Source organism: Diplotaxodon limnothrissa, linkage group LG1 (genome assembly GCF_057381915.1).
Source record: "Diplotaxodon limnothrissa isolate DT_005_m linkage group LG1, D_limnothrissa_male_GT1.1, whole genome shotgun sequence".
Classification (NCBI taxonomy): Eukaryota; Metazoa; Chordata; class Actinopteri; order Cichliformes; family Cichlidae; genus Diplotaxodon; species Diplotaxodon limnothrissa.
The window spans coordinates 17,653,893-17,665,380 of NC_140596.1; positions in this window are offsets into that span (position 1 = coordinate 17,653,893).

The window sequence follows — 11,488 nt, forward strand, 5'->3', positions numbered from 1 at the left end:
AATTATTTACTCTGTGGTTATTTAAAGCCCCCTTAGAGGTTAGCCACTAAATACCCCCTGCCTCTTTTTTCTCTAACAAGGTGTCTGTGGCACTGCCTGCCTCTTTACATTAAGAGTCCCATAAAACAGCTCCATTTTCAGGATCTCAATCATTGAGCGAGGACCCATCACCACCCCTCAGGGCTTTTCTTACCCCTATTGAGACACTTTTAAAATGAATTACCACCATCTCCTTAGTGTTCACAGATCCTGGTAAGATTGATGGTCAAGAATAAAATGTCCCTCTTCACTTTTGGCCTTTCCACATCTATCAGTCAGGAGAGCCATCGTTTATCAGGCCCAGTACTGCTATTAGGTATGTTGACTGCTACCATTATGATAACATATAATAATGTAAGAAGGATTTAAAATGATGTAATGCACTACGTACTGAGCATACAAGAGGACCTAACCTAGTAGTTAACTTGTTAATATTTATTACAAGTTTTAAGCAGGATAAATTAACATTTAACAAAGGTTGCGGTGTGTGCTACGCTGAGAGTCCAGAGTTCAAAGTCCCGAGTGAGGAAAAAGTTGTGGACGTGAAATGGAAATTAGTGGCCTGGGCTTCTCAACATCTGGTGTCAACATGAGTACAGTAGAAGCAAAGAGAAGTGACAGAGGCTGCAACTGATCCTTAGATGAAAAAGTGTCACTCGCATACAGTGAAATAAAGTATTCCTCTCTTCACAGAAGGAACCTTTTCAATGCCTGTCTGTCAATCAAAGGCTTTTCTTAGGTGCAAGAAACCCAGTGCTGCAGCTGAAGACCAGCCTTAGTGTGTTGGTCAGTTTGGTTTTTGATAAGCAGTCCTTTCACTGTTATTACCAGATGTGTTCCCAAGATGTGCTGGGAAAAAGAGCCACCACTTAAGGTAGAAGGCAAAAACATTTTGGTAAAAAAATAAAATAAAATAAAATACACAGTTGGGAGATTTATTTGAGTCCAGCTAGGTACAACTGACTGTTTTATTGAAAGGAAAACAAGATGTGAAGTTGGGTAAATATGCAGATATTTTTGTCCTCTGCTATGGAACAATGCCACACTTCCTACCTCGCTGTTAGAGCTTAAAAAACTCATAAGAAAGAATGCAAAAGTGTCCACAGTGCTCCAATATGCACAGAGATATTGTAGATATTCTGATTACTCTGATACAAGCAGCAGCATTGTAGCTTGACTGGTCAACTGATAGCAGAGGAGAAAAGGGACTTCATATAAATTGTAAATTAGCAGGGAGTGTCGTCAAAAGTAATTAACTCTCCTCCTTACCGCTGTCCATTAGCCCTGACATAATGACACAGGAGAAAAAAACATTCATGTCAACTCTGGTAGCAGCCTGCATTGTTCAGATAAACATTTTTTTTTGTTTTGTTTTGTTTTGACGCTTGATTACAAAATGATTAGGCAGCGTGCCTGTCTCCTCCTTACCCTTCACCTCCCCTGTGGCTTGATTGACAGATGAGGTGATATGCTGTTGGGTCTGTGTAAGCTGCCTACCACCCTTTTTGCTACAAACACACGCAGGCACATGCGCACGCACACGTGCATGTATGCACGCACACACACACAAAGGGAGAGAGAGAGAGAGAGAGAAAGCGAGAGCAAAGAAGACTTGCCCTTTGCAAGTAAACATGACACTGGAGTTCTTGCAGTTATATCTGTGACATTATAGTTATTAGTATAGTATTATGTACTAAAAAAGATTAAGCAAATATGTTTACTCTGGTTTGTCAAAAGGTATATACTATATATATTCTGACAAATGAGGTCTAATCCCTGAATTAATTTCTTGGTATTGGTGCAGGTACTAGTTGCTCTTGAGTACAACTAATAGCTTTTTAATTAAAATATATTTGCATTCATTCAGACACTTGGGTGAACTGATTTATGAACATAGGCTGTAGTAAGAAGCATATCATAAAATAAAAGTACAAAATAGATAGATGGTTTGATTTCACAGAATTTTAATATGTCAACTCTGGTAGCAGCCTGAGTTGACATATTTTATTTACATAAAATAAAAGTTTCTCTATGGTTGTTTACCAGTTTGACTACACTGTCCACTCCCTCTGGTTGATCATTTACCAGCATCCCATGATTGACATCAGCTTTAAATAGCTTCAGATAAGACACAAACAGGTTCTTCGCAGAACAGTGTCATAGAGTACAATATAGTGTAGTGCAGTGATAATACAGTGTATGGAGTACAAATATTTAGTACAGTTTTTGTGCCAATTTTTTTTTATCACTGCTAGCAATAGCTTGATTTAATTGCAATGTTACTTGCGTTAATAATACTGGTCATTAATATTTCAGAAAAATGTCAGGGTTTTCGAGTTCAAAGACAGCATTTCTTTTTGATTGCTGACCAAATAAATGGTTAATGACCATGTGATAACTTGTTAAGATAACAGCAGAAAGAACACAGAATGCCCTTGTGTTTATTTCAGTAGCAGTAAGGATGTTCATTGATCACCCATGAGGCTTTAGGAGCTCATATTTTGATAAGAATGTGATAAAAGCATGATAAGGAGAGTATCTTAAATCTTGGGCTGCATTAATTTACAGCTGGCCAGTCTACACATGACATATCACTATCTCCTTTATACCTAAACAACACACTCATTTGTAATCTGCATAACACTGGAATTACAAATACATATAATGCGCATACATTTATTTAAAAAAATTTGTTGATACTATATGATTTAATTAGATATAACCGCAATTCCTCAAAAAGCTAGGACGCAAAATGTACAATTTGACAGTCTCAGTTCATGAGTATAAGGAAAAGGAATGCCAGGCATGGGTGTTTACTGCAAAAGACTGCTGCAGAAGTTTTCAACATGTTGGTTGCTGTCATGGGCCTGGATGAAAGCACCAAGAAAGAGTTAGGATGGAAAGAAGTAGCCTAGAAGTGCATTTTATTGTACAATATATATTTCGTTTTTTGGGAAATAAAACCACAGTGATGATGTAGAGGTCTCAAAAGCTCACAAAACCCATGTTTCAAATATCATACACTTTAGGTTACATAAATAGGGGTTGAAACAATCTGTAAAAGTTGGGTACCACCCTGTAAGAAACTGTACACTAAGGTATTTTTAAAAAAATTTTTTTAACTGTAAATCTGATTGTCTAAAAAACAAAGCAAGCCATTAAACTATAAAGTCTGGGTAACTACTGTCCATTGCTGCAATGATATAAATGCCTATCTTAATTACCCTCAATTAAGATGATAAAAGGGGATGTTTCACCTTTGGACTTAATTCGTAGAAACAGTATCCTCTTCAAATCAAATCAAATCAAATCACTTTTTATTGTCACATCACATGTGCAGGCACACTGGCACAGCACATGCGAGTGAAATTCTTGTGTGCGAGCCCCACAAGCAACAGAGATGTGCAAACACAACAACACAAACGAGCAAAATACAAGAATGGCCAACCTGAAACTATTAAATATATGTACAATATATAATAGTGTATGCATTTCTGGATGTGTATACTAAATATTTTCCTACGTGTGTGTGTGTGTGTGTGTGTGTGTGTGTGTGTGTGTGTGTATACACATTTTTACAAATTAAATAGTAAAAAAATAAAATAAAATAATAATAATAATAATAATAAAATATATAAAATATACAGAGTTGAATATGTGCAAAACAAGTGGCATTTATATACAGTGTGGAGTGCATAATGTTGAAGTTCCAGTAGTGAAGCTGAGGTGTCTATGACGTGTTCAGCAGTCTGATGGCCTGATGGAAAAAGCTGTCTCTCAGTCTGCTGGTACGGGACCGGATGCTGTAGAACCTCCTTCCTGATGGAAGCAGTCTGAACAGTTTATGGCTGGGGTGACTGGAGTCCTTGATGATCCTCCCCGCTTTCCTCAGGCACCGCTTCCTGTAGATGTCTTGGAGGGAGGGAAGCTCACCTCCAATTATCCGTTCAGAGCACCGCACTACTTCGATGATTGCTGTTGAATCCTGCAAAGAAATTTACTGCTAAATTTTTCCCTCATTACACACTATAATTGGCGATGGTTAAAAACCATGGATAGATTAATGTCATTACAATCATAGGTATAAAATTGTAGTAACTCAAAATGTTTTCCTTTGTTTTTCTTTTTCAGTTTAAATGAAGATTGACTGACATGGTTTTCACACCCAGAAACAAAAACATATCTTGGTGTCCTTTCCCTTAACACAGTCTAGCTATCAAGTGCTTTAACTGCTGTGCAATCACAAGGATGTTTATGTTCTTTACTCCCTTACCTGCAATAGAATCATGTGCTCAACCACATGGTGATGTGCCTTGGCCTTTGATCACTGGGTGGCTCTGGAACAGCAGTCACATTTTAAGCCATGCTCTTGGTCCTGCTAAAAATAATTAACTAAGTCACTCCAGAAAAAAAAGAAGGACAGACTGCATGAGAAATCATCCTCTAACTAGAAAACACCTAATTGAAAAGCAGTGCACAATGTCATGAATAAAAGAAGCATGGGGGGGACAAAATGTGCATAAGGGAGAATGGAAAGGGTGATGGTTAATGGCATTTGCTTAAGTAGCATAGAAAGCAATAACCTACTTGAGCTTAGTTCCTAATTAGTATATTATTTTAATTTAAGATATGGAAATACTTAACCTATGAATGAAGCTCTGCTTCTTGTAATTGTTGCGTATTTTAAAGAATTTGTCTACAAAGAGAAAGCACTCACATGTATAGTGCACTACCATGTACATACTACACATGCGAGTCATTTTTTCCAATGTACCAAAGATAAAGTAAGGGCTTTATTGTAAGAAGTAAAAATTGTAATTGTAATAGCTAAAAATTACTATACAATGTGTTATTACAATCTTAAACTGGTTCTCGTTTGGAGACTCTGTGAAATCTTCAATATTCATGTGGAAATGTGATGAAGTCATAGCTTGGTTCAAGACCTTCCATTATGCTACAATGGCGATTGGATGCTTGGCTGATTATAAATCACCTTGGAAACACACAGTGATGCAAAATCCATAATGTGAACATCATGGTTAGAACCATATTTAAGCATTCAGGAGCACTGCTACAATTGCCTGTTAGCATGCGTTTTGCATTTATTTACCAATTAAAAATGCATTTGGTATGGATTTGAAAGTACTATGCAAAGCTGCAGTGTTGTAAACAGATTATGGTCCCAGGGGACAGTGTGGTATTGAATGACTAAATAGGCCTACTATGATTTATGATAATACAAAAGAAAAACAGGGTGCCTAACCTTAGTCCCTCAACTTCATTGGGGGTTTGGAATAATATACTGCCAGTATTTCTTCAATTCACATTAAACCTAACTGTAATCTTTCATTATGGCAATTTTTTCTGAAGCTATTTCACATGTTTTGCATACACTATCCAATATGGTAAATTTAATGCAACCACTTGAGAGTGCCATTTCAATAGAGGAACTTACACTCTACTCATTGAGAGTGTGCCTAACACACAAACAGAGACACACATAAAAAGCAAAATAATGCAAGTTTTTTTTCTTTTCTTTAAAGGAATATAAGAATCACTCTACACCTCAGCGGGCTCAGATTTCCCAGTTTTAGTGCACACGCCATCAGCATGAGCTACACAGCCCATGTTAAACAGTAAGTGGATGTGAGTGCTCCATGAGTGGGAGAGGTGTTCGTTAAGGCTTCTTTCATTTCAACTGACGGGTTGAATGCTCCTTAGAGCAAGGGGAGATTTGGGGCTTCACAATATGTGACAGAAGAGATTACAGCAGTAATCCAGCCTGCTCACCGGGGAATCATCTTGTTCTTATTAACTGGTTCACATTCACAGTTAATTAAGAAATCTCTTAATTTACACCTTTTTGATTTACGTAGTTTCTGTATTCAGCAGAGCAATTGGACTAAATATCTTTTATTCCATGGCTAAGCTATGTTTCATTCTAAGGCCGAGCTATTATCCTTTTAGCTGTGGGTTTGATAGACTTTGGAATAAGTAGTCATGTAGTTTTGTATTACAATAGACCTATCCAGCAGTACACGTAATTACAAGGGTTCCTGGCTAAGTCAAAGGTTCTTTACCCCATAGCCTCATTAGGCAGTGTTACAATAAAACGTTAGCCAAAATGTTTCAATGAGATATTCATATGTCAGATTTGAGGCCACATTTTGCTGATACGTTTCTTTTGGCCATTGTGGCCTTCCATCCACAAAGAGCCTGTCTTAAGTGTTTGAACTGATGACACTGGCCCTACTGTCTATGGTGGTTGGGAGATGCCTGGCAACAGTCCAGATATATCAATAATTTATGATGCTAGACAAAAGTATTTAAGCTTACAAATTAAAGGAAGGGAATGTTCTCTGAAAATTGATATGAAGAATGATTTATGGTAGGGTGAAACATTTCTTTTCTTATCAGTGCAGTTTCTTCTAATATGGTGATGCCATGGGACTTCCATGGGGCAAAAATGATCATATACTATAGTGGGTTTTTTATTAGCTTTCAACACAGGTGAACATCAATGCAAGAATTTGCAGATGTGTTAGACAGTGCTTTCCTTCACCATCACCAAAATATTACATTAAAGAATATCATTAAAGGATCATGTTTAATTCTCAGTAGAGCTCCAGAGACAAATTGTGTGAAACACAGTGAAGCTTTTCTAACAGTAGATGGTGGTTTTTCCTTTAATCTGTCATCCCTGCTTATGAACTGTCTACTGAAAGGCAGCTACACGCTGCAATATCGTGATTGTAATGGGGTGTTTCCTCGTGCTGTACCTGCTTTGGGAACCTTTGAAATGTAATTAGATTTTATCAGTCAATAAAAAAAAACTTCTTGTCCGGGTCAAGTGTGTGCATCATGTGATAAATGCACTGTACACTGATAAGATGCATTTCAGTCTGAATGAAGATGTGGCATTTGGCCTTGAGTAGGTAGTGTGTATCATATAAAATACAATTTTCTTCACATATATACATATTTAATTCCATATATTAACAGATTATCAATATTATTCATTTCAAAACATGTGCAGAAGCCATTCTGATTACTAAGGGATAGATTTTGTGGTGTGGCTTTTTTTCTTCTAAGTTGCATGGGGTTAATTTAATGATCAGAAGATTATTCGTCATTGTAGACTTTATTGTCGTAGGCCTTTTTAAATAAAGTTTCATTTGTCATGAACAACTGAGGTCTGTACGCATGTGAAATTCCTCCTTCTATATGACTTAACACACAGACAAACATATTGTTCATTGAAAAACAACAAGTAAGCCAGTCCAAAAAAATAACAGTGGAAGTGAATCTGGGGTCCACAGAAGCAATATCCAATGTTCAGGGTGAAACCACCCTGCTGTCCCTTTGTGAGTGGATTAGAGTTGGTCCAACATTCCTGCCAGCTACAAGAAAACCCCAGTTTGTTCCTGTGGCCTGCTCTTGGAGTTCTTTGACATTTGTATTTTTTTATGGTCCAGGATTTATTTATTTTTCCATTATCTGAATCATAGGGATCAAGGAAAATCTGTACAGACTTAAGAACAAATGCACTAAAAACACACAAAATGGATGTGTAAAAGTTTTATATTTTTAATGTGTTTTCATGCAGATATTTCATCAAACATAACGTAAGGCCAAATAATAAACTACTTTCCTTTCTGTGTGCACCATAGTAGGCTATAGTACATTTATACAGGAATATTGCTAGATTAATAACATTCCAATTATCCTGTAAGTGATATTGATTGTCTACACAGAAATTAATGTTTTCCAACTAAGTGAATGTAAATTGGAGATGTTACTGGTTACTCTTTCTTCAGTCTGCTGCCTACAACACAATGACTAGATGGAGACTCGGAGGTTTTCATGTTGCAATAACTATGTTCACCAAAATCAATAGCTCAGGAGAAGGGGCAATAATGCAGACTAAGTGAAAGGAATGAAATCAGACAAAACAAGAGGGGACAGAAGAAGTAAATAAGGTGATTTGTATTGAAGAGTAGGCTTTTCATTAAACACAGACCTTCTGAGTGTTGGCCTGCAACATTCAATTCTGGACCAAGTATTCTTTCAAATCCCAACCCTAAATTAAATATTCTGTGTCAGCACTATTTCATTATTGCTATTTCTCTCAGGAAAATAAGCAAATCATTAAGAATTTAGCTGTGTGTTTTACATCCGCAGTAAGAAATTTACTTTGTATACAGGTCTTATATAAATGCATCTCAACCATTGTATGTATATGCTGTTATAAATTTCACAGTGTGCGAGCACTGGCAACTTTTCTCATAAACATATTCCTTTTATCAAGTTACTTAAATTTCTCAACTTGTCTTTTCAGATTTTAATTAAAGCACACCACCCTACCCTACTTCCTTCCTGCAGTCCTGAGACCCCTGTGCAGGAGGATTATGGGATTACATCAATAGGGTCCTAGCTTGTGAAAGCCCTCTGTAGCAACTAGTGTACAGCTAGAAGCCCTGTGGCACAAAGGAATTCTAGGTGGAATTCTTCAGGACGACTAACAGAGCCGTGGCCTTTGTAAGCACTAAAGCACCTCTGCCAGCATCTGATGGCAAGTTTCCATAGTGGCCCAATAGTGAGAATAACAGCAACTGATTATAAAAATGATTATCCATGTATTGAGCAAATTAGAATTCCCTCAACTTGCAATGCCAAAATTAACCCTGAAGTGGTATTTGTGTGTGCGTGTGTGTGTCTGTGTGTGCGTCTGTGTGTGTGTGTGTGTGTGTGTGTGTGGTTGTTGGTAGAGGTGTGGTGAGGCTAGCTGCTGTTTGCCCCTGTAAGTGTGGCAGAATTAATAAGACCATTACCTCAACAATTACTGCTCTATGCAGCACCCAGGATTCATTTCTGTGGAAACTCAATGCTACTAATTAAAACTGTTGCCATTGCTCGAGCATTAGAGTGATTGTTTCAGAAGATACATTCCCCACCAAATTACAAAGGCAATTTTATGAGTTGGAAAACTGAGGGCAATTATTTTAACAAGCATAAAGCATTTTCTATCGAGCAGCAGTCTTGGCTGATCTAATATTAGTGCCCATACTAAAAAGAGAAAAATAAAGAGTGAAGCCAACATCAGGAGAGAATGAGGCTCCCTTTCTCAGAAATCTGTTAGGCAGCAACGTGTAGGCCTCCTGCTGTTACTCTCTGTGTGGTCACAGACTGCCTGGCCATTTTTACAGGATGCACAAAGACACACACAGAGTAGTTTGTAAGGACGCAATATGTTATGAATGGCACACACTGGACAGAAAGACAGTGGCTTTACTGCATGTGTGTGTGTGTGTGTGTGTGTGTGTGTGTGTGTGTGTGTGTGTGTGTGTGTGTGTGTGTGTGTGTGTGTGTAAAGTTTATACTACAGAAACTGCAGCTGATTGCTACTGACGGTATCATAATGACTCACTTATACCAAGATTTTATTTGCATGAATCTGGTTTAAAGCAAGTTTGCCATTATATTCAAAACTGGAAAACTGCCAGCCAATTACATTCGCAGATGAACACCACAAATGGGTTTGTATCATCATGTTTGAAAGTGTACTCTGTGTATGTAATGTGAGACTGTGGGAAGGATTTTCATAAACTTCAAAACTCCACATTCAGGGTAAAGAAGCTCTAAGGATTACATTTATATCCAAATTACTAGTTGGTTGGATGGGACACCTTTTAACAAAGAGTGTACTCTAGTGTCTAATTTTTCAAAAGGCAGAGTTTATATTGGTAATGGGTCTCCTTTAACCTTAGTCATAATCATTTCATAAGCTAACCAGTTAGCTTTTGCTAGTGAATTAAGTTAGTTAGTGAAGGCAACATAACGGCCGATGAACATAACTCTAAAAAACAGAAAACAAAGTTCAAGGCACCAAGAGCCTCATTAACATGCTTCTTATTTATGCCAACACCACTACCTTGTTATGCGCACTTGTGCTCTTTCCAAGAAAAAAAAAAAAGTTGGCTCTCCGAGTCCATTATTGCTAAAAAAGACCTTTCAAGTATGTACAATGCCAGAGGCATCCGACAAAAAAATCAGCATTTGATAGCCCGGGATAAGAAAGTGTTTGACTGCTAACAACACTAACATATTAACACAGCATTATGATTATTGTCATAATCGCTAGAGGTGAGTCACTATGTGAAATATTGATCAGTTTTTACGTATGTCTATGGTTGGGGCCTGTACGAAGCAAGGTCATCATTCCCAGAATGTATTTTCCTTATGTGGCTTCACTTACCCTAACATGGTCAATAAAGCTAAGCAGTCACTTGAAGGTGGCTACAAATTTGATGAGTCAACCCCAACAAGTAAGCCAGTCCAAAAAAATAACAGTGGAAGTGAATCTGGGGTCCACAGAAGCAATATCCAATGATCAAAACAAAATAAGAACATTCAGATAAAGGGGTGGTACTGGCAGCATATGACCAACCTAAACATAAACATGTCTATTGGCAGAAGAGCTGCTTATTTTTCTGAGTCAAAGCCATTATACACTGAGCGTGTTGCAAAAGAAACACCACCGAAATTCAGAATTTTTCTGATTCAAACTTGTCATGCACAGTGTGCACACGCTGAAAATGTTGTGCTTTTGCTGAAAATGTGTTCTTAAAAACTGCCCTGTGAAAAAAATGAAATTGATGTTAAGTCATGACGAGCTGATCCTGATGTTTCTAAACAAGAAAAAAAGGAAACAGAGATTCTGGTTTCCATGGAATTCTTACAAGAAGGCGCAGCAGGGAAGATTTGATGGTTTGATCCCAGAGTTGAAGCTGTATCACCACCGCTTTCATATGTCAGGATGTCAATGGGGCAGTTTGAGCTCTTGTCAACACAGTTGGGACCACATCTGAGGATGCAGAGAAAGAATTTTAGAGAGCTGACTGACCCAAAGCAAAAATGTGTCACACACAGACACTGCCATAAAAGCTGAAAAATTGAGCCAAAAATTAAATTAGGAAAATTACTCCAGTGAAATTATGTGGTCAGTGTGAATGTGTGGGAATAGGTGAATCCAGAAAATATTTTTAACGCATGAAATATTTGCACAGATTTTACTGGTATACTGGTGCTTGTCCTTGCAGCACTCAAAAAGTCTCATAATCAGAATCAGAGTCATAATGTTTGTCAGTGCTAATCCAGTGCAACTGAATTAGCAAAGATGTGACATGTGATAAAAGTAAGAGCAAACCAGAGATTTAACGGTACCATGCAAAGTGAAAGCTCAGTCAAAAGGTAGCCCACTGCTCAAGGATGATTTAGGTAGTGTTTTCATTGCCTAAAGCACAAATCTGTAAACAATCAAGGACTTGTTAGTCATCAAACTTTTAATAAAGTCTAAAAAATAAATAGAAATTTATATGTATTTTCATATAAGCATACTTTAGAGCTGAGAAATATATATACCTTCCCCCTGTGTTTACTTGCTCAGATC